The following is a 24,632-nucleotide window of genomic DNA, read 5'->3' as shown; positions in this document are numbered from 1 at the left end:
TTTGTACACTTCAGTGAGTCAACTCCTACAGCTGCATTTCTGCAGATTTGGTAACACTTTCACATAACTTTGTTTCCTGAAATAAAAAGACATGAACCTATTATTTTACTGAATTTTATGTGAAATCAATTATTTATTTTTCTACTTCGGGCAGTTTATGTTTCGAGCATGGAGAAGCAGTTCAGCATCAGTGTGTTTCCTCCTGCCTGCCAGCACATGTCCTTCGAAGAAGCTGCAGAGACCAGCCAGCCACAAAAGCCACTCTACCGTGGGCCTTCAGACACCCAAAAAACTGTCCTTGGTCTTCCCAAGACTTTCTCTACAGTAAACTACTGTAGAGAAATCTATCTTTCCCTTTCTCTGTTCCCCCAGTGGCTTCATCTGCTTCTCCCCACCTGAATTGCCCTGTTCCCCAGGGACGACATGGAGAAGGGGCAATTGCCGAGCACTGCCGTCTCCAGCCGCAGCAAACCCCGTCCCTGCCAAATGCACATTCAGTATTTCCACTTGGTTTTGAGCCTGAGAATCGAGCCAAGTAGTTCTGTCTGTGCCATCAAAAGATTTCACCAAAGTGAAGAAGTGGATAAAGGAGGTGAGGATTTGGACAAGTGGGTTCTGGGAGGAAAAAGGGGAAGACAATGTAGAGAGGCAGGGAAGGATTGTTAAATTAGTGGTTTAGCTTTCTAAGAGTACTGTTTCCATGCAATAATCAGGCAAATGAGAGGATATTTTATCTATGTAGCCAAACATGATCATACAAGGTTATAAACATGTCTGGGCTAAGAAATTCTCCTGATTAGTCAATGTAATAAAAAGGAGAAAGACTAATCTATGCAAATTAAACACTCAGCTGAGACTTTGTAATATCCAAAGCTGCTTAGTCAGGCTTCAGAAAGACAATACACACTTTATGGTTGACACACGAAGCAGCACGGTTGGGAATTGGCTGTTGGGAGCTAAATGCTACCTGTAGGATTTGGTACCTTTGCTGCATGTCAGCTGGTGCAAAGTCTTAACGGCATATTCTGGTGGCACTTGATGCCGGCAGTGGCACTTGGCCACTGCCAGCAGTCCTAGCAAAGACAAGTTAAGAGTCTTTGTTAGGAAAACTGGGTATTTGCTCTCTTATGGTTTTAGAAGACATAGCTGCAACCAGGGCATTATTTTGGCCCTTAAAAACTGAAGATATTGTTAGTATACAGCTGAATTTATTATTTTTAAAGGCATCTTGAATAAGATAGATACACTCCATTTTGAAGAATGGCTAAATACTAGAAAATCTACTGGAACATCAAGGAAATGCTATTAAATACTCCACTGTGGAAGCGAAACTACTGCCCTGGTTAAGGAGCTCAAATACTCTTAACATCTATTCAGGCACATAGGATTAATTAACAAGTTTTATTTAAAATGCTTTGTTTAAGTTTTCTTAGGTTATTAACTTGTGCAATCAATCTTGTCATGTTATTCTGTTTTTTTCATATTCCTAGGATTATTGCTAATGGTAAAAAAGTAACCGGCAGAGTTTAGGAATTAGGAATGCCCAGATTCTAGCAGAAGAAAGCAACGATGTTAAACAGAACCACCTGGATTTAACAGAGAAAGATTATCAGAACAGTTTGAGCAACAGGGGATCCCGAGCTGCTAGACCCTAAGGCTTTGTGACACATGAGTATGGGATGTCTTCACCAAAATGAAACTCTGGTATTTTATTTTACTTAAACTTACTAAGCATTCTTTATCAGATTAAATTAGTTTTGAGTAGCTTAGGAAAAAACAAACAAACAAAAATCCAACCCACAAAACATTTAAGCTTACAGAGAAGAATAGACCTCCAGTGGAGTTGTAATATGTTCTACATAGTTTTCCTATGATAACAATACTTTCAATTATACGTAAAGTTCAGCTGCTATACTTGATGACAAACTGTGCTTAAATTGCCAGGTAAATCAATCCACTACACTTTGCATAGTCCAAGTTAGCACAGTGTTTCGCTTCCTTTGGGATAGAGTGATAGGGGACTTTAGCGACTTATAAATCATGGTTTTATTTGGCCAAATATAACCTAAGTTATTCAAAACTGTATAAATAAGCACAGGCTACACAATTAATAGCAGTTACTAAAGCAGTTTACATATTAATGACTATTTTTGGAAGCAAAAGGACTTCATCTGACCCTGAAAATGAACATTTAAATGTTCAATGATTAATCCGTAAGTTAACTGTTAAACTGAACATTACTTTAACTGGTTATTTTACTTCAGTAGAAATAATCTTCCTGCTGGTCCTTTAGAAGAGTAAACTACATAAATAATACCTACGCTAGAAGTATGCAGTTGTTCTTTGTGAATGCGAAACAGGTATATGAAAATTTCTGATTCCAGTGAAATGGATCGTTTCTTTTTTGAAACCATTCCTCCCAGTACACAATGTCCATTTGGTGAGCAAGCTGTGACCGGCAGAGCTCCTTGTAGTATTTCTTTGAAAAGCACATTTGTAGCTACTTTGTTAATAGAGAAAACAAACCTGTAGGGCATGAGCACTAATTTAATACCAGGGAGATGCATCTTGAATGACAAAACATTTAGGACTTGTATTGCCACAGGTGTGTTTAATGAGCTGTACCTAGAGTCTGAAAGTGGGAAAAAAGTTAGAGCAACCATCGTGACATAAAATGTTGTTGAGTGAATGCGTTAGTCATATCTTTCAAGTGGTTATAAAAGATCAAATTTAAGCTGTTTACTACACCCATAATAATTTCCTCTAAAACTATCAAGGACTGGGCAACAAATTTTCAGATACTGATGTATAAACTATCAGTTCATCTGAAGTAACTTGTTAGAAACCCTTGCTATTCCTTGTAATGCAATTATCACTATCATAGATTAGCAGAAAAGGCCGCGGCATCTGCAGTCTCTGAGCTCCTAAAACAAAATCTTGCAAGGACATATTGTAAAAATTGATATCTCCATTGGCTCAGCGAAAGGTGGAGGAAAAATCACGGCTGACTGATCTGCTGTTATCCTGGCTGCGATTTCCCCATTCCTCTCTATCTCTGCTGGTAAGTTTGTGGCATCTGCCTCTTCTGTGCCTTCTGATGTTAATACCTCTCCTGCTAATTGCCTTTGCAGTATCTCCTCTCGTCTTTGCTGTGCCTTGGTTAGCTTTGGAATTTCTCTTTGGCAGGCAGGCGGAAGAGCCTGTCAGTGACAGGAGAAGGTAAAGGTGATATCTCTAGAGCTGTCGAGGTTTAGCCACAGGCTGAGTCAAATCTGCAGAGGGCTTTAGGAAGCCTGTTGAAGACAGAGAGATCTCAATTTTATTTTCTCTTGCATATTTATAGCAGGACCAGCAAAGAAGAAAAAAAAAATCAGGAAGGGGGCAAGGTCTACCTAGATGAGGGAATGAACAGTGCAGTAACAATGGTGGTGGAGAATATAAATTATTCTATGGAGTAAAGACAAAGGCCAACTTGATATGTTGTAGAAGAACTTCAAGACATTGAGTGGCAAGAAAGACAAAAATCAAATATAAGTGAAAGTGAAGTGATAGATGTGAGGAAAAAAATGTATGCTGTGGTTGGCTCTGAAATAGTTAACACCACTGAGGAATGAGATCTCAAGGTTAGGATTTCAGAGAAAGAAACCCAACGAGCACATCAACTGTTAAGAAGTACTGGGGGAATGAATACAAAGTCCATTAGGTACAATAACTCAAACTGAAATAAAGGAAATCAGGAAATATTACAGAAGAGGACACAGACTGTATACACTGGGATTCCTGAACCTGGAAAAGATAAGGCTGGAGTGGGACAGGAAAGAAATCTAAGAAGTCTGGAATGGTATGGAGCAGCTGAATAGGTAGTACTTGTTCACTGCCTTGCTATACAAGGATTAAGGGGCATCAAAAGATGGTATCACATGACAGATTTGAACAGAAGATATTTCTCCACACATCTTGCTGTTAAGCTGTGTTATTCCTTCCCACAGAACTTGCAACACTTACCCTGGTTCACAAAATGACTGGACAAATCTATGGAGGAAAAATCCATTGACAGCTATTGAATATCAAGTCACCTCCTGTAATTTATGAAATCTATGACTTGTGTTGTGCTGGAAGCAATCAAAGTGTTCTGGAGAAGTATCACTAACTGACTATCCTATCCTCAGAGGCCTTCTTAAACACCTGCAGCAGCCACCACCAAGTACAGGGGCAGATCTTAGGGCTGGGCTTAGTACAGCCAAAATCAGGTTACTCAGGTAGGAATGACCTACTTGCGTTCCTTGTTCAATAGATGTGGTAATTTAGTCTCTTTTTAGACCACAGCAAGCCTGGAGCTGAACTTGCAGTGAAAAGAACAAGGAATGTTTCTGCAACTGGAATACTGACAAATTGGAGCTGGAATTAGGGGACGCTTGCATGGTCATACCAAACACACCCAAAATCACCACGGGAAGCCACGCAACACTGTCCAGTGCAGGACTCTTTACATGATACAAAAACCCCACTGAACAAAATTAATTGTAAACTTGCAGTAACTAAGGTTTAGTTACTGCACTGTTCTCTCAGTAGAATGTTTGATAGCTGTCCACAAATGAGGTTTGCTGTCCAACAATCTCTGTTTATTTATGGCAAATTGTTTCAACTACCTGCCAACTTCCTTTCCATGGATGAGGACTGCAGCTTCTTACTTCCATATGCATGCTGGACATGCCTGTAATTAAATGATAACAGTTCAGCATAGCAAACTGCATCTAGCTTGGGGCATGAAGGGGATCTCAGACCTTTAACTATATGGGCTGCAGTTTACAAAAAAAAATTTTAAAATATTCATTTACCTAATTCAGCTCTTGATCTGTCCTTGCCTTCTGCCTCTTTGGGCCCTCCCTGTCCATATGCTCTAGCCTGGAAGCAGAGGGTTGAGGAGCTGCCAGATCCTGGGGGATCAGGGCTCTGGGACCCACACGTCCCCTGTCCCCCCGCGGTGCCAGGGCCCGGTGCACAGCCAGCCCCAGGGCTTGCCGACACTGCTGCCTGAGCATATTCCACGTGCAAATGTTTAAAGCATCCACTGACAGGCTGCAACGTAGCCGTCGCTCACTTCCAAGCTAGCAGAAGCACTGGAGCAGCACAGGGCTTGCTACAAAATCCCGCCAGCTTGTCCATCTGGCTGCAAGCACTGGAGGCCTATGTGAACAAATCTGGGGGCTGTGTCCTCCATTTCGGCAGTGCTGCCATAAAGGAGTGTCCGAGCACGTATTTTTGGGGGGGAAATGCTTCCATTGTGCCAGAGACTGGGGGAAAAAAGAAAAAAAAAAGAAAAAAAAAGAAAAAAAAAGACCCACACCCCAAAACCTCACAAACCAAAAAAAACCCCAACCCAGATCAGATCACACCTTGATTACCTGTGATTAATTCTGACCTTTGCATTAAATATCACAAGTTAGAGACAACGCAGATAAAGATACAACAGTAATTGTTGCTATTGTGGTAACACACCATGGCATACACAAAATCGGGCGTCTCAATTTTGCATGGTGTAGAAAGAAAGAAAAACTGCAGAGAGACCAGAAAAGAACCACAGGAGAGCCAGAAAATGACCTGGGAAGTGAAAGAAATAGCTAAAAAGATTGTCTTAAATACACATGCAATTCAGCTAAACAACAGCTCGTGAAGGATCTTGGAAAGAGTTTTGTAAGGGACAAAAGCTAATACTGAAAGAGTTGCTTTACATTAGCCCATGGATGTGCAGTTAACTGAGTAAAAGACAAAGACTGAAGCTGAGTTCACAAGTTATCTTCACAGCTTTCTTAAATTGTGAAATAAGTGCTCCAGGGAAGTTGTGGGAACTCCCACCAGTTCTGGGATATTTAAAAAACTACAGGGGACATAATCCTAGAAACAGCATTTTAAGAGGAATTTTTACCAGCAAGTACTTAACAGAGCATTTCCATTAATTGCTTTTAGCCTTTTACTTATTAAAACTTGAAATTGCTGGGGTTGTCCACGAAGTTACTTTTTGTGGTGCCTTCCCTGAAAGCAAAAATTTTTGTAAACTTAAGTGATATTAGTGCCACAAGATTAACAATTTATTAGAGAAAATTTACATACAATGTTCAACATTTCTTAAACACCAACTGCCAAAGACGCCGGTTTACCCCAATGCTGGATTTTATTTTCTTATTGCTTTAACTCCCCATTTAGCCTCTTAAAGCTCAATTTCATCTTATTTCAAATCTTGGGGGGTTTTTTTGCTTCATCTTTCTGTTACTTTTATTCCAGTTTTTCTATAATTCCCTTAATCTCTATTACTTTCTCTTTTCTTGTCCTCTCCTGCACATATTGCTCCATTTTTGTATTTTTTCATCACTGTTGTCACACATACCCCACCAGAATCCACCTTTTAGATTCTCTGCTGGTTTTTTCCCCATCCGCCCTTTCTTTTTTCAGTTATTCTCCAGTCTTCATGGCTCCCTTTAGCATTTTTCTTTAAATGCAATATTTTCATTTGGTTATGCAATGCAAAGCAATATCATAGCTCAAACAATTTTATGCGAACACGCTTCTCCTTATGTTGGGCGCCAAAAAGGACTGTGGTGGTCTAACCCCAGCTGGCAACTAAGCCCCACACAGCCGCTCGCTCACTCCCCTCCGATGGGATGGGGGAGAGAATCAGAAGAGTAAAAGCGAGAAAACTCGTGGGTTGAGATAGAGACAGTTTAATAGGGAAAGCAAAAGCCGCGCACACAAGCAAAGCAAAGCAAGGAATTCATTCACTCCTTCCCATGGGCAGGCAGGTGTTCAGCCATCTCCAGGAAAGCAGGGCTCCATCATGCGTAACGGTTACTTGGGAAGACAAACGCCATCACTCCCAACGTCCCCTCCTTCCTTCTTCTTCCCCCAGCTTTCTATGCTGAGCATGACGCCATATGGTATGGAATAGCCCTTTGGTCACTGGGGTCAGCTGTCCCAGCCGTGTCCCCTCCCAACTCCTTGTGCCCCCCCAGCCTCCTCGCTGGTGGGGTGGGGTGAGGAGCAGAAAAGGCCTTGACTCTGTGTAAGCACTGCTCAGCAGCAACTAAAACATCCCTGTGTTATCAACACTGTTTTCAGCACAAATCCAAAACATAGCCCCGTACTAGCTACTGTGAAGAAAATTAATTCTACCCCAGCCAAAATCAGCACAGTAACAGAGACAGGCATAATATTTCAAACAAACCCAGGTACATTTACTTAGCTGCTGTGCTTTAGGGGGCTCTTCATTTAAATAAGAAACTAGACTCAGGCAAGTGCCTCACAAGAAATACTTTCTAATAGATGCTCAGCCCTATATCTTAGCTCGTAAAATTAAGTCGCTGTCAAAACAGATTAACTGTCATGCAGAAAATACATACACAGTGGCACTGTGAAGACGAATTACTAAACAAATTTGATGCCTAGATAACTCTCCATTTTTAATTCAATTATTTATTCAGTTCAGTGCCTTTATTTAAATGGCAAATGCCAGGTTCTACTTTCTTACCACTAGCTGCAAATAAGAAATGAAAAACATTTTGCATAAAACCCATCTTCCCCAGCAAAGCCAAAGGTAGAAGATTCGGAAGGGGTATGTTGCAGAAAAAATGCCATATGCGTTCATACTGTCTGGAGTAAAAATAGACAACTACTGTAACAGATTACTTAAAAGCATCTTTGTACAAGATCCAAGCACTAATAACAGACCCGGATTTTTACTGTTGTCCTTGCCCATTGTATCCAACGAGCAGCAGCAATTATAGCATGGCAGAGATAGCAAAACATTTTCCTGCTACAAACCCAGGAGCTAAGTGGTCCTGAGCTGTGACACAAGTGTTGGTACACCTATGTGTATGAGAAGGGAATTTTTCATTCACTACTTTTTGTATGCTGTAATATTGTGTAATAATCACATCTTGCACCATTCTTGATGGATTTGCAGGCCACAGCTGAATTAGATATTTGTTTGTTTTAACCGGAACAGTGGAAGAAAAGATGTCACTCATGTTCAGTGAAGCTAGGGACCTAGTATGTAACATTTTTGCAGACATAATTACATCAAAGCCAGGTAAAATCAAGAACTAAAGCCTTTAAATAGAGTTTCTAAGGCTCTAAAAGTCCTACTACACGGTTTGCTTAGTTTTTGAAAACAAGCTCTTTAAAAAATGCATACAAATTGTTCAGCAAAATCTGAAGATAGGATGTGTTTTTACAAAGGAGTAGAATTCTCTCAAATTATTATTTTGTTTCAAAACCAGACTACGACCGACATCATTAAGGCAACATACTTCTGGGATCACAAGACAGACACCACCACCACCACCACTCTCCCTCCCCCCCAAATCTTTGTGAAATTTTGATTCTTTCTGCCAAATCTGTGCCCCAAATAATGCATTTATGTCTTTTATGCAAGGAAGAGTCACTGACTCTTATGTCCAGCAGGTTTCATGACCTTTTCTTCTAAATTTCTTGTAAATTTGAAGTGGCCAGATGATGCTGGAGCTGGAACTGTCATTGATTCTATCCTGAGAAATGCACTCAAAGTGGAAGAGATGCTGGTGGAGACTGTACTGCTTTCTGCATGGACTTACCAGCCTTGTATGTTATCAAGGAAATATATGCTGCAAAAGTTCCCTTGTTTAATATCTTTAATATGAGAGCACTGTGATGGATTCTGAAAATATGTTCCAGGTTGAGGTCAACAGCAGTCCCAAAAGAATACGATTTTTTTGTTGCCTACTGTAAATCTCAGTCTAATGAAACAGAAATCAATATTGAAATGCAATAAAACTACTCTAGGTAGCAATATATGACTGGCTGGCTCTGTGCTTATTTGCCTATATATCTGAGCTGTTTCTACATTTAAAGAATAGACAGAACTGGTAAAGGCTTTTTTCTTTTGTGTTCTGCTGAACTAGTGAAATCACTCAAGGTTAATACAATTAGATGATGGATAAAGTTCTTGATGGATGGGACTGCAGTGACACTGAAAAATCTGGTACTCATTCGATTAAGAGATATTTCTGCATCCAACGCAATTAAGGGAGGTACAGATGTGAATATGGTAGTAGCTGCAAGAAGAAGAAATGTCTTCATACATTTGTAAGCCCCTACAAAACACATGTGAATTGAGACAAATAGTGGTAGAGAGATCATCTTTCTTCTTATGATGAAGAAGGTCAACTCAAGGGATAGCATTCAGACTATGTCAGAGCTGTGAAATCCAGGAATGTTACTGGGGTGGCATTTGCCTGTGAATTTGTTCCCTGTTGAAAGGAACTGAGAGGCATGGAGGATGGGGCAGCGTGGTCTGCGGGGACCAGTGCATACTGTGGAATGAACCTACCCACAGGCTGGAACAAGACTCCCAGGATGCTGTAGGCACACCTTTTTAAGAACTTTTAAAGACAATATAAAGGTCAAAGGTGCCTTTTGGCTTGAATTTATTACCTGCACTATAAGTCAAATAAGCATTTTAAAAAATAAGCTTTTATCTTGTTCTTAGAAAAATTTACAAACAATAGGAGTAATGTTTACAAACATCAGGAGCAGTGTTAGAAACAAAGATATGTTCCAAAAGAAACAATGCAGAAGACCTTTCACTATGCTGCTTGCAGCTCTATTACTGGCTCCCTGTGCAAGTGTGAATTTGCCTAGAACCAGATCAGACACAGAAACAAAACAGAAGCTGTTGATGGTGTTGTTTTGTTTTCCTCTACATTTGCTACCCTTTTATTTACAAAAGTCAGAACAAGAAAAGTATTGGTAAATATACCCATCCAGCACGGGGCATTTACACCAGCTCTTTCCCATGTGAATTCTCCAATGTCTAATATTACTATGTTCAAACTGAAGCTTTGTATTTGACTCCCCCTTTTCCCAAAGCCTGCAGTATCACAATCATTGGAAACTCATCTTTCTGTTAAACCTGGCTTAAGTTGGACAACTGATTTTGAAGTTATCAGCTGCATCCCACTACCTGCATTCAGAGACAGTGTGACAGCAAAAGTCTCATTTCCCCAGGGGAGATGAATGGAAATGAGCTACTAATGCTCATTAACATTTTAGCACAAAAAATGCTGAATTTTCAGAAAACCTCTGAAGCCCTGAGGGAAAAACATGTTTTTTCTCATGCAAATGGCATTGGCAAATCCACAGTACTACATACTTTCTGCTTGGAAGTCTCTGTCAGCAGTTGTAGCTTCACAAAATAAGAGACTAAGACTCCTACCCTACCCACAATTGTAAACTACATATATTTTTACTGGTTGTTTGTTTTTTTTTTCTTTCTATGGCCTTTAATAATGTGTGCAGATCCATTAAAATGGATGGCAGCTTTCCATCATAAAAATAATTGTCACGTTCTTCTGCTAATATCAAGCACCCCTGGAAATTAATCTGCTGATACAACTTTTATAGCCAGAACTCCACTCTGCTTTCCTAAATTACAGAGGAGTTATGCCCACTTGGTGTTTTTTCCTTAGTGTCTCACCACAGATCACAGGCACGACAGGTCTCCAATTTACTACAATGACAACTTCTGATAGAAATTTACATTTATAAAACTGTAAATATTGTCTAGGTTGACCGAGCAAACATATCTTGTGGGGAAGGAAAGAAGGGGAAAGGGGGAAAATTTCAAGTAAGCAGGGTTTTCTTATTCTTTACTGTCATGATATAAGGAGAATTATCAAAAGAGGATTTTCATAGCACCATCAACTCCACTACATGAAACATAATTACTCTTTAAATATGAACAGCTCAGAATTAAAAATTATGTGTTCTTACTTACCTCTGGCCATTGGAAAAGACACCTGCTCAAATTTGTCACCAGGTGACCATTATAAATAATTTAGCAAATGCACATATTAATGTTTTCAGAACACCATGGCATTTCAGCAAGCAGATCCCATGACAGAACACATGATTTCCCCACTTTCATTTTGTAAGAGCACTAATGATCCTAATGTTTATCCTTGAAAGGAAAAATAAATATTTATCACATTTACTGAGGAAATTTGTGGTTATGGCTATTAGGAGGACTTTTCCAAAGTACAAGTATCATTCTGAGTCTCATCCAAGAAAGCTTCCAACACAACAAATGATCATAATAATCAATGCTTTGTCAGAAAGTATGTATTAGCTATAAATCCACATAGCTAACACTGCCAGAAGGGTTTCCAAGGGGATGTACTAACTTTTAAAGCAGATTCTCTTCCCTTAATAGGCTAAACATAGGCCTATTTAAAGGGACCATTTTAATGAACATAAGAAAAACCGTATTTAATGCGGCAATAGGACCAAGACATCCAAGTACAAAGATACTAGACACAATATATTCACCTTATTGCTTTGACTGCAACAGAATAATAAGCCAGGTTTGTCAGCTTCACTATAAAGTTCATGAAAGCAACCACTGTTTCATGCAGGTATCTATTTTGAGTTGGTATGAACTGAGAGCTGAATTTGATTACTTAAATCTCTCTAATGAAGAAAGAAGTACGGTGAAAATCCTGCTCTCATGCTCATCAGCACTGCGAGCCAGAGCCTTCTCAGCAAAAAGGAGTGAATATTACTGCTGCTGCTGCTTCTTTCCTGTATTTTATCTGGCTCTGGAGAGCTATGTGAAGATATATAACAGCAACCTTTCCAATCTGCAAGACACCATTTATCACCCGTTCAGATGAGTTCCGACACTTGAAGAGACCACAAGGTGTTTTATAACTGGTACCAGGTACAAAAAAAAAAAAAAAGGGACATCAAGTTGACTTACAATGCATGAGGATATTCTGGGGGTAGGTTTAGGTTTTTCTCTGTGCCCTGTAAGCTTTCATGCAAGTTTTCTCCTTGGTACTGCTACCTAGTCTAAGAAAGATGCTGAATTTTTTCAGCTGCAATGGGCTGTTATATATCTCCCAATTTCTTCATGCAAAACCTGCCAGGCACACTGGCTACCATAGTGGGAACAGTTATTCAGAGCAGTTATTCATGAGAGATGACAATGGTCTTTTGAGATTCAGGGGATCTTACACCTTCTCTATTAGATACCCAGTTCCCAAATTATTTCATTTCACTATTCCTGATAACACATGGCTAAGGGTCATTTGTCAGCTAAATAGGTAAATCCCTTAAAAATGGATGAAATTTAGGATCTTGACTTCTGCCAGTAGGGTAATATGATGCAGTATGGAGGAATTTCTGGAGAGGATTAATGTGAACACCAATTCACTGAAGCATACTTGTAAATGAAATTATGATTCCCAGATGGTTTCCCTAAGACCTATAGTTTTGTTTCTGACAGACATGTCTTTAATGACTATCTTCAGTTAACATCCTTCCAAGATCAGCTTCTCCTAAAACAGGCTGCATATTCCATCCAGGCTTCCTAGTATAGCACTTACTACGCCAGGTCTGGTTTTTATCACAAATCATGATATTGCATAAAAGAGCATATAGTTATTTTTCTGTCTCTGGAGGGAATGATGATCAGCAGAACTCATTTCCATCTTCTGTTTTTTTAAACACTGATTTTACTATTTCTATAACCTGAAGAGACTTTTGCCTATTTAGAAATATTTTTTCAGATCAAATGAAAATTATTTATATTGGGCAAAGAAAAGCTAACACCCTAAATTAATAAAACCACCTGTGTACTGCAGGAGATGTGGACAGTGAGTGGGGACTGAACAACAGCACCTCCTTTGGAGTTATTTATAGATGAAATCCTGGTCTGCTTTTCATGGCTTTACTCAAAGTCTCTCAAAGATCCTCAGTTGTTATGATCCAACATCCATGTTGCACAGCTTCTACTCCAATGGCACCTTTGTAGCAAGATTCTTGCACATCCCCACAAGTTTCCTCCTCTGGACAACACCTATTTCCCTCCTTTTGTCTGGAGCTACAGTCAGCTGTATGTTCCCAGACTGAAAGCTCCTGGCTAACTGCAAGGAGCAACTCCAGGAAGGGTGGGTTAGGAGCCATACAGCTTGCTCTGAGGTCTGGAGTTATTCTAGAAACCGCTTGCAAAGTGATACTCCCTCTTGGTTTGCTTTGGGGACTGCTTCAGACTTGCCACTCAACACATATTCCCTTCTGCGGATTCTGACAGAAAGAAAAAAAAAAAAAGAAAAGGCTCACAAACAACTATGATTGATTCTGGTTAGCCTCAAGCTTTCTGCAAAATTTTCTGCTCTGGCACTAAGAGCGGGGATTTGCCAGAGCATCTAATTTCAGTGCCTATGTATCACTTTCAAAAGATAAAGCTCTGCAATGGAAGAGGGGACGTGGAAGCCCATGCACAACATGCCAACACAGCTGTATCTCGCTCCTACTAAAGTGGTTTGGTGTTTTATTTAACAAGAGTAGAAATCATAAATTGAGCACCAGTGTTGGATCACTTGTGAAAGCAAGGGCACAATGTTACATGACATTTCAGGCTTTATCTTCATCGGTGTTAGGTTGATGCCAAAAGTTCGGGTTTGAGGGTTTTTTTAAATGTACAGACATGGAAGCTGAAGTTACATCTTTGATTTGCAATCTGGGAAGGGTTAACATGAAAAAGAACAAACACCTCGAAGTTAAAAACAAGGAAGAAACCCTTTTCAGACGGTCATGTATACCATGAGTATAGATACTAGGACTGATAAATTTCATAGCCTTACAAAATATAGGGAGGACTATGTGTGTCTGGGAGATGGAGCAGACAGGAGGGAAGGCTAGTAAATATTTTGTAAGCAAGAGGCCACTTCTTTTTCTGTATCAGGTCTTCTCCCTTTAGTCATGGGAAGAGAGGAACAGCAATAAAAAAATTATAATCTGCAGCAGCAGCAGCGCTACTGATACAGACATAAGGGAACAGAAACTCACAGTGGTACTGGTACTTTGTGGAAACAACCAGATACTATTTTAGTTTTTCATGAGTGGCAAGAAAGCCTTTTTCCTTCAGTTCCAGCTTCCCAAGCAACATGAAAAACAGAAGTGGCTATAGGTTTTCTGGGGCAGCTATACTCGTCGTCCTCTTAAGTATACATTCACAGTTCTTGAAATTCTGCCCAGAGGAGTAACTACTCATACATAAATGTTGCCATTTAATCTCCCAATTCATTTAGGTGGCTTTTCTCCCTGAAGAAGAAGAACAACATCATCATCCTTGAGTACATATCTCTTTGGAAATCAGCTTAGATCTGTGCCTTGTTCTTTCTTCTTTAGTCTCCATCATTCATTGGGAGGGCAGAAGGGGAACTGAAGGCCAAAAGATTATCCCTCCCTACTGAATTGCAAAAGAAAGAAAAAACAGTGCCAAGAGATTATCTTTTAGACCACATGCCCTCTTTATGTACTTTGGCCAATCCGTCCCTATGATTCTCTTGTGGAAAGATGAGCAAAACTGAACTCAGACATTTCCAGGTATCTACAAATGTCTCAGCTTTCCAACAAACAGGACTTCATTTTCCTCTGAATTCCCTTTGATCCCAGGAAATGGTTCAAAATCAAGACCCAAAACCGCTGATCAGTGTTGCCCCTCAAGGCCTGAGATATCAGGACAGATCTCCTGAGAAGCCTGGTGTGAAGAAAGAAGGCAGCCCTAAACTCTGTGACTGCATGCTCAAGCTTGAGTACAGAAAGTTGAGTTTTTCAACCAGATGAATGACTGCCAAGACAGCTGTAAGGACACAGGTGTGTCTTCACCATCCCCCGGCAGTACTCTGTTTAGGGAAAGGAAGCAGGGAATGGGGAACTTTTCACACCTGGGTCAACAGCTACAATATTGTGTGCTGCTTCCTCTGGCCAAAGCAACTCTGTGTGGTATGAAAAGCTACTCAGCAACACAAGGGAGAATGACTGAAGTCAATATGTTTGCTTTTTCTTCTGGCTTTCTCCTCCGTTTGAAACCAGTGCTGCCAGCATCAAGGTAGAAAGACTCAGCAAAAAGCAAAAGCTAGACTTGGATGACTAATCTAAATTATTATTCAAAAGTTTTAAATGAGAAGCTTTTGGAGCTGATCCACTGGGTGTTTATAAAGCACGGAGAGACCCTTCATCAACACTTTCCTAATGGCAGTGATTGATGGTTCTGACCCATCTTTCTCTTTGCTGTCACTGCTCACACTGCATCACTCCAACTGTGAAGTATGCCAAATTGCTCCTTTTAAACAGACTGTAAACCTTTGTGCACCAAAGAACAGCATGTGTTACTTAAGATTACAGGTTTTATACAAATACTAAGCAAAATATACACTATATGCGTCAAGCTATGCTGAAAGAAACCGGTGCAGTTCAACTACAGTAATTACCTCCCCAATGGCTCTGAGGCCAAAAGGTCCCCTACTTTTACACTACTTGAACACTCTCTGAGCTTCCACAAAAGCTATACTATTCACCTTCAATGAATTCAAATATCATACAAAAGAATGCCCTGCTTCACTGTGAGATGATTTTATAGGAAGCTTTGTTAACTTATTCAGAATTGGGAATATCATTTTGCCTATCGTATACCTCTACCCTGAATATCATAAGAACGCAACATAAAAAGTGCTCTGGCTCAGTACAGACGTTCTTACAAAGATCCACCTAGCCCAAGATCCTGTCTCCAACAGGCCCCAAGACAGGGTATAGAAATAATGGTGTGAAAACAGTGTAACACTGTACTTGTCTAGTATACTCTATATTTCAAAACAGTTTGCAGCTGAGGGAATTCCTGACCCATAGCTCATATCCCTTTTAACCCTTGTAAATTAATACCCACAACATCCTTTGATAGCAGTGTTATCTCTTAGCAAACATGCATTATGAACAACAACTTAAAATACCAAAAACAAACCCAAAAATTAAGTCTCCCACCAGCTAATATGCGGGGTCAACGCACAGAACACTTATATCAGGCTTTCTGGAGCACCATAAATGCTTTGTCATTGTGTTCCTCAGTGGTCCTCATCTTTGTAAGCTGAAAGACAGGAACAGCACATAACTACGTAGCACAATTATTTCAGTGTGTTAACTTTTTAAAGACATTTGTACATATCACATTTCCAGAACCAAAACAACAGTAGGTAAGAGGAGTGATGCAATTTTATCTACCAACTCATAAAAAGAGAATTAGTATAACAAATTACATTACCCAAGCTTGGAACAAATAACTTGTCTCTTTCCCAAGAACTGCCACGTGTTACAACAATGAAGGCTGACAAACTACAGTGATGAAAAACCAGAAGAGAATTGCGTGTACAAATTAAGATCCATCCACTGCCATGCTGGAAATGCTTATCCTAATACCAGCACCGAAGACTGGAGGTGTAAGAGTCAATCATCCTGCTCGTAATACACATTCCTCTGGAAAAAAACACTGCCCGTAGCTCCCACACTGGCCATGTTATGCAGCTTTTGCACAGGTCTGCTCTAGGCAATAAAGCAGAACGTGGTCTCAGTGCAGCAAAACATCCCTGTCCTGAGGGCTGACAGGGATTCTGCAGGGGCAAAAAGCCCTTGAACAAGAAGCAGACTAGGCAGAGCAGGCAGATTAATGTTACCTTCCCCCCATCTCATCATCTAATCTCTTCATGGGTTTTTATAATCTGATATGGTTTCCTTTGAAATTGAAACAGGGAAATTAACTGATTGATCTCTGAACAAACACGAGACCAAAGGAATTCACAGCCAGCAGGACAGCCCCCTGTCAGCCACCAACGCAAAGGGACTGCACACAGCCAAATCTCTGATCAATGACCATTCTGTAATTAGAATATTTTAGCCAAATGATGCAGTTCTTGAACTCTATTCCCAGTGGAATTCAAAAGGAAATCGTGCCCATCAGTTCAGTGTGCCAGCCAGGAATAAATCAACAGCCAAACTTTACTATCACACACAGAGTTTAGGGCCATGATACAGTGGAGTGAGATGGGATAAAGGAATAAATAGATGAAAAAGTACACACTGTAGAGTGACACCTAGAATAATTTGGAGAACACTGAATGAAGATGCAGATCTCTCCAGTGATGAGAAGGATTTTAATAAGAGAGTAACAATAAAAAAGTTATTCTCTTTGCAACTCAAACTCGTGACAAAGTATATTTGGAATACACTTAGAACTGGAAAGGTCAGTTTTGATATCTTTTTAAATCAGCTGTTGACATTCTTATATTAGAACTATTAGACCACACAATTTATCATTTTTTATCTAGTCGATTTATTTTCACTACTCTTTTTTTACATTTTGCACAATAATGTAATTTATGGACTGTTTTTTTTTGTTAGACAACCTGAGAGACATAAAGCAGACTTCCATTAAGTGCACTGGGATGCCCCTGCTCTTCAGAGTACAGATTTTTGTCTCTCATATCGAAGTCCCCCAGCCAGTTTCTGCCTTGTAGTCCAGCAAGGCCAGTCAACTCTTTCCTAAACCAGGATTTCAGACACTGTTGGTTTATTTTCCTGTTGCTCAGGAAAAAGCATAGAGTATGTCTGATGTCCTGTTCTGTGCAATAAACGCTGGACAAGATACCATTCTACTTAAGCACAGCAATATTAAGGAAGATATTTTCAGGGCTTTTCATAATACAAGCTCTTTGAATCTATGAGATGAATCACAGAGTTCAATAAAGCGAGACAGAATGCTTCCAATAATTCCATATCTTAGGTTTTAGGAGACACTATGGAGCTCATAGTAGGAACAGGTACTAATTTTAAATGGGTAGATTAAGGTGTTTTCCCCTGTTTTTTTAGCCAGTGTTTCTATGTTTAGAAAATAGTGATATATACAGACGAGAATGATGCTATTAAGACAAATACACAGTTTAAGGAGATAGCAGAAATTATCTAAAGGTTGCAATTGAACCTTTTGCAAATAAACATTCATACATGAAAAGGCACCATAACACATTCTTCAATGTAAGTTGAAGCGAATAGGCTTAGCATTCAGCTCTGCTGAGAGAGCAAGAGCACAGAAACCACTTCTATCCAAATTCAGCACAGCTGGAATCCAGCTGTGCGCTCCTTTACTTGAGCAGCAAAAAGAAAATCTCCAGTCCACCTACAGCACAGTCGTTGCCAGAGCTAGCAAAGGGACTACAGCCATATATCTACACGAGATGGCTCATTTAGATGTCTTCTAAAGCCAGCTCTTCTCTGAAACGTTACTGTACAATGTTATGAGAGCCTATAATTGCTTCAGAGAAAAGAGAGAGTTATAAGACTGTGCTTATTTGTAAGCCAGTGGGCACGTTTACTGTCAATAATTTCCATAACGGGTAAGATGATGTTGTACAGAGTTGGCCTCAGTTGCTAAAACTCATCTTAAGCTTTTGTGGTGCACAGTTTGCAAGTGTTGGGACAGCTAATGGCTCTGTTTTTTCCAGCGTTAATACTGCCCGTTATGTTACATTTCTGTTAGCACTGGCAGAAGTTAAGATGTCAGTTTGCAAATGCAGTGCCTGAGTGCACTCAGGGGCCCTAATGTCCCTGCCGGCCCCCGGGGCTGCCCCCACCCTGCCCACGGCCCAGGGCCCCGTTCCAGCCCCCGGGGCCGTCAGTCCCTGCCCCAGCAAGGCTGTAGGACGCCATCTCCAGCCCTGCCCGACCACGAGCCCCGCCAGGCCAGGCACCCCTGTCCTGGCCCACCCCCGTCCCCACAACCTTGCCCATCCACCACAGGCTGGGTCTAACCCTGGCTCCCGTCACCGGGCCTGATCCTGACCCCCACCCACAGCTCCCGGACCCCTGACCCAGGGAACGCCCTGACAGCAACTGCTGCAGTTTTCCGATGTACTACATTTTGAAACTGCGTAAGTAATCCACACATGAAGAACATTGTGTTTGAACATGGGAGCCCAGAACTACAAGTTCACATCTAAAAGAGAGACCATCTGATTTCTATCTTCTTCGGTTCCCCCATGGCTAAAAAAGAAATGGCAACAGCTTCCTACTAGCCAAAAAGAGCATGGGGCAATGACCTGATCTGCTTCCAAACACTTTTGTTTGCCAACAAGAAAGAATGCTCCAAACCAACTGCTAAACTTAAAGACTTATATGTCATGGGATGCTGTGCTTGATTATTTGACCCTTCCTCTAGTCACCTCACCAATAAGCAATCCCCATGTTGTCTATTATTTTACTCTTTTAGTATAGTATTCTACTTTGAAAAAAAAAAAATCAGTAGCTGATTATTTTTCATCAATACCTTTAAAAAAATGAATCTTGCAACATGTACTAAAAAGAACGTTCATGAGAGCTCACCAGCAAGGCAGAAACTGCCCAGACTCTTTACCAAGATGACTCCAGAAACAACTGCTATAAAAGGAAGTTTTTAAGTGAAGAGAGTAGTTAATACCATAGAATAACAAGTTTTACTCAGTTCTTTAAACCTAAAGGTATTTTAATTACATTTGAACAAAACATTTTCCAGACCAAAACAATTACTCACAATATCACCTCCTCCTTTTACACACCATGCAGACAGTTATGGTGGGAACAGCTCCACTATTATTCTGGCAGAGATGAGTGAGGAAACCTTGAGTCTAAGAAAAGATTACCATGCTTAATTTCAGTCTTTGCATTTAAAGTAATATTTTTAAAATGAGGTGTCCAAAAGATATCTCTTATCTACTTTCTTCATTTACATTTTTCCTTTTAAAAATGCAGCATTAAGCTCGGGGGGGAGAAAAAAAAATCACTAACCTGAGCACAATCACAGAGAGGGAAGGATCAGAACAGGAGTCCTCAAATACTGCTCAAGAAATATCCCTGCACTGGCAAGGTCACTGCTGTTTCAAGGCCAGGACTCTGCTGACTGGACATTGCTAAAACCACCCAGTAGCAGGCTGGCCTTCTGAGGAAAATAAACACTTAAAAAATACCAGGTCCTCTGAGCACATTTTCTCTTTTGATATGTTTGGGATTTTAGCTCAAGTTCTCATAAATGAAGTGTAATGCAGTCTCTTCTGCTTTCTCTCTCCCCTCAGATTTTTTTCCAGTAAAAATCAATGCTCATGAAAGCTGCAGGACGAGAACTTCGGAGACTAAAGGCCTCTAATTATCTAGAAAAGCACAAAAATCTATCCTCCCCCATTCAATCCCAGGAACGCCTCAACCCCTCTTTGCAAGGATCACCTCCCTAGGAAAGGAAAAAAGAAACCAGTTCAAGGAAACAGTTTGACCTTGAGCCTTCTGCTAAGCCTCTCCCAGTGATGCTAATTATTGCCGAACCTGACAAATCTTCTCATGGCAGTGTCACCTTGCTGTTAGAAAATACACTCAGAGCCAAGTCAAAGGAAAGCGGTCATTGCAATGAACAGCTCATTCACCAGGGGTGTGGGTACAATATAGTCTAAAATCACTTTGCTCTGAACTAAAAACAACAACAAAATATTTTAAAGCCTCAACTGATCTTTTTCTCCCCTGCCCCACCAGCACAAATGATTTCTATTGACTGAGAAAGAAAAACTGCTGAACAAAAAGCAAGGAAGCATTGCACAACAAAAGACTCCCCAAACCAGAAGTCCAGAAATGTTATCAAGTTTTATCCTCTAGTGGGACCTGAAACTCAAATGCAGAGCCTTAAAAATACATATTGAATATACTAAAATGAAACACCAAACCTAGACGTTTTGATTTTAAATTATTTCACTCGTTAGACCAGAACAGAAATCACCTGAGAAAACTACATTGAAAAAGCACATGCAGTGACCTCAGCTGCTGCTAACTCAATTCCAAAGTTTTAAATATGCTTATCTACTATAATAACTTAAAATTGACACTTTCCAGGAATTTCTCACACTTCAGACAAATGCCTGCTATTTAAACGTGTAGCCAGACACAGTCACCTGAACTGCTAAGAAACTTTCTCAGGACAGGGGGAGAACAGAGGTAAATTTACAGTATTGATATTTAGATGAGTCGAATCTAGAATAGATTTCTACCAGTGTTATAATAAAGCTATAATTTAGATGCGCAAACTGATGCAAACTCATACATTACTGTGATATATTTGATTAGTGTACCTGTTGGCAAAGTAACATAATTAGGCTAAAAATTACTTAAGTTTCCAGTTCTACCCATCTGTCTTATATGTCATTATGAAAACAAAGCGCTGAAGTTTGTATGGAAACATACCAAAAGGAAAGTCTGATAATATGGCACATATGAGGCTTTTCATTACCAACAAGGAGTGGTTAAAACCTAAACCACTAAGCAATTCAAAGTGTTAAAAAAAAAAAAAAAAAAAAAGAAAAAAAGGGGTAAACCTGAACTTTGCTCAGAGGCGAAGCAGCGGTATTAGATTAGCAGCTGAGGAGTTGCACCTTCAGTTGTACTGCTTGTTTAACAATAATTCACTGAAGACTTTAACCTGGAGTCGTGCCAAAGTTTTAACCTTCACAGAGACTTCTCCTCCTCCTGACTCATCCAGATGCTATCAAATCATTGAATCATACATTAGAAATCACTTCTCACTTCAATCAAGGCTGGGAGCCATCTACTTTGAAGGGAAGATACTGGCACAAATCACTAGTATTCAGAGTCTGTACAATACCCTTCCCAAAATTCCTCTCATCTCCCCAGGGACAAACAAGTACGTCTGCAGCAGACATTAGATTGACTAACCCTAAAGCATTAACACACACCAAAAAAAAAAAAAAAAAAGGCAAAAAAACCCCAAAACACCCACCAAAAACGCAACCAAAGCAGAAGCCCATCCCTACACATACACACAGATCAGTGCTGTGCCTTTACACCACCACAGCCTTACAACGGTGCTGCTGCATTAATCTAATACTAACAAAAAATTGAACAATAGCTAATGCTAACAACATTCAAACAAAAACCATACACGTACAGCACAAAAAAGCTTTTGTTGCAATGTATACTAGAAATAAAGCACACACAACAAAGATAAATCCAGTAGTTTTATCTGCATTACCAAAGTCCTAAGCGGGAGTTAGTAAGTCTGTGAAAAACCTTGAAAAGTCACAGGAAGATAACACAATGCTGTTATTCAGATTTTACACACAAGTGAAAATATATTTAATACTCAATATTTTAAGCAGTGTAGACCTTGGATGGGCTGACCAATTTCACAGTTGAGAACCATCTATGCAGTGATTTGTACTCCTGGCACAGACTCAAACTATCTCTGATCATCAGTTACCTGGGTAAGGAAAACATATTTAGAATAAGAATTAATTTTTTTTTCTAGGTTTGCCTTGAATCATTTTAAGGCACAATTTCACAGTCTATATACATTAATATGTACTGATTCATTCTTGAATCATCAGTTTAACAGAAAACAGTGTTTGGAATGGAGCTGCAACATAGAACATATGCAAACTAAATGGGTACGGGGCTGTAAAAGCAAGAGGGCATAATACATTAAAAAACCACAGTAGCTTACAGCAATTTCATCTATATCTTAATACACATTCAAAAACTTACACAATACCATAATTAAGTGACAGCCTTCCATGTGTATGCTCTATGTCATTCTTAACTGTACGACCATATGCAAACTCTTCTGCAAGATCTTTGACCATTTTAATGCAAAAGATGCATGGCAACACTCATTCAATAAAAAGACACTTAAAATCTGGCTTTCTCCTCAGTGTTCAGTGCGTGACCATATGCTTTAGTTTAGTGCACTCCATTCAAACATGCTCTGCAAACAGAATGATTAATTTTCTCGTGGAATTTTTCGAGTATTCCTTGATATAATACCTAACTACATCATAAATATTAGTTTATTTTCACAAGACTCCTTATAGGAAGGGAATCATATTACCTGCACTTTTCACATGAAGAAAGGTAAGACCGAAGGAGCTTAAAACAGCACATATTTAGTGATTCGGTGCCCAGTTAGCAAAGAAAACAATCTGATACTTTCTAGAACTCTTCACAGTACCTGGGCTTTACATATCCAAAACATTCAACTTCTCTGTCAGTTTTAAGTGCTCAGCATGCCTGTAACTGAGATCTCAGCTTCTCCTTCTCTGTGAAAAATCACATTTAAACAAGTTCATTAACACAACCTAGGAGTTCTGTGGCACAGGCATTGCTATAATCCAGCCCTTCAGAGAGCAGCACTGAACTGTTTCAAACACAAGACAATCCCTTCTCTTCCTACCTTCCTGCTTGATTCACTCAATACCTTCCAATTTCTACATTAAATGAAGCAGGGTTATAAAAATAATCCATGGTGAATCACAGGAACCCTGAACCTCATTGTTTTCTATGTAGAAAAAGTTTTTCCAGCTATTTTGGACTTCCCTGACTGTAACTGTTCTCCGTCCCCCAATTTCCTTCTCTCCCTACGTGCAGGAACCCTTCTGCCACTGATGCATCTAGTGGCGTCATAGCAAATAAGCAAGTGGGCAAACCCATCTGCTTGGCATTTTGGGCAGAAGGAGAAGATTAACTCTGTACTGCGTGCATTAGATGATGATCATGAAGGTTTTATTGCAAGTGTACCAACATCTACACATACCCAGGCTTCTGCTGGCAGGCAAGCACAGCTCGCTGGGTCACCACCATGTTGACACTGGGCCACTCTGCATCCAGAAACTCCAGATTCACTCCCCCCCGAGACAACACAAGAGCACCTGGACTTGTCTTGGTGGCCAGCAGCACTGCAGGGGGCTTTACTCCCTGCTCCGAAGCAGTGGCGGGGTTAGTAATCAACTGGCTGTATAATATGAAATGCATAAGCAGTCTGGGGACTCCAGGACAGGCGTCCCCTTCCTCACCAGAATGCCCTAACCTTGCACCCTGAGCTGCACAGCAGCCAGCTTCAACAGACAGCTGGAGGAATAGGAGAGAGATGCTCCTCACCCTGACAAGGTAACCCACAGCTTTGCCGTTGGAAACACTGGTTTGAATCCCTTCATGTAGGAAGCTTTCATCAATCAACTGCTATAAACACTGAAAGACACTGGCACCTCGCACTCATCTGTACCATTTCTAATCACATTCATCGTGTCTACCTTGAGGAGTCAATCTGGAGCTCTGCAGCCCACAGTGATCTCCTGCTGTCCGTTTTGGAGATGGTCAGGGATTTCAAACATTCCCTCAGGCCTGGGAGCCAGTGAACAGAAAACAACAAGCTATTCCTTAGCTGTGGATGCAGTTTTCCAGATCAGCAATGAGAGCTGCTTCATTCTCCTCCAGGACCATCACGGGAGCCTGGGGAACAGACCCAATTCCCTCAGTCTCTCCTCATCAGACTTGTGCTCCAGACCCTTCACCAGCTTCGTTGCCCTTCTCTGGACACGCTCCAGCACCTCAATGTCTCTCTTGTAGCGAGGGGCCCAACACTGAACACAGGATTCGAGGTGCGGCCTCACCAGTGCCAAGTACAGGGGGACAATCACTTCCGTGGTCCTGCTGGCCACACTATTTCTGATACAAGCCAGGATGCTGTTGGCCTTCTTGGCCACCTGGGCACACTGCTGGCTCATATTCAGGCGGCTGTCAACCAACACCCCCAGGTCCTTTTCCGCCAGGCAGCTTTCCAGCCACTCTTCCCCAAGCCTGTAGCGTTGCATGGGGTTCTTGTGCCCCAAGTGCAGGACCTTGCACTTGGCGTTGTTGAACCTCATACAATTGGCCCCAGCCCATCGATCCAGCCTGTCCAGATCCCT

The 24,632-nt window shown here is 40.6% G+C and overlaps 1 protein-coding gene across 15 annotated transcripts in view; it reads right to left on the bottom strand.

Annotated features, from left to right (window-relative positions):
- The window catches only part of MAGI2 (membrane associated guanylate kinase, WW and PDZ domain containing 2), a 776,755-nt gene that overhangs the window by 636,687 nt on the left and 115,436 nt on the right, over positions 1 to 24,632 (bottom strand). The window contains exon 1 of one of the 15 annotated variants that reach the window (XM_075491130.1): positions 22,898 to 22,963. The exons of the other annotated variants lie outside the window; for them this stretch is intronic. The gene's annotated coding sequence lies outside the window, so the exon portion shown is untranslated. Of the gene's footprint in view, positions 1 to 22,897; positions 22,964 to 24,632 lie in introns of those variants that run through there. 15 annotated transcript variants of the gene reach the window in all.

Source organism: Mycteria americana, chromosome 1, assembly GCF_035582795.1.
Source record: "Mycteria americana isolate JAX WOST 10 ecotype Jacksonville Zoo and Gardens chromosome 1, USCA_MyAme_1.0, whole genome shotgun sequence".
Lineage (NCBI taxonomy): Eukaryota > Metazoa > Chordata > Aves > Ciconiiformes > Ciconiidae > Mycteria > Mycteria americana.
This window is presented reverse-complemented; position numbering and strand designations above follow the sequence as displayed.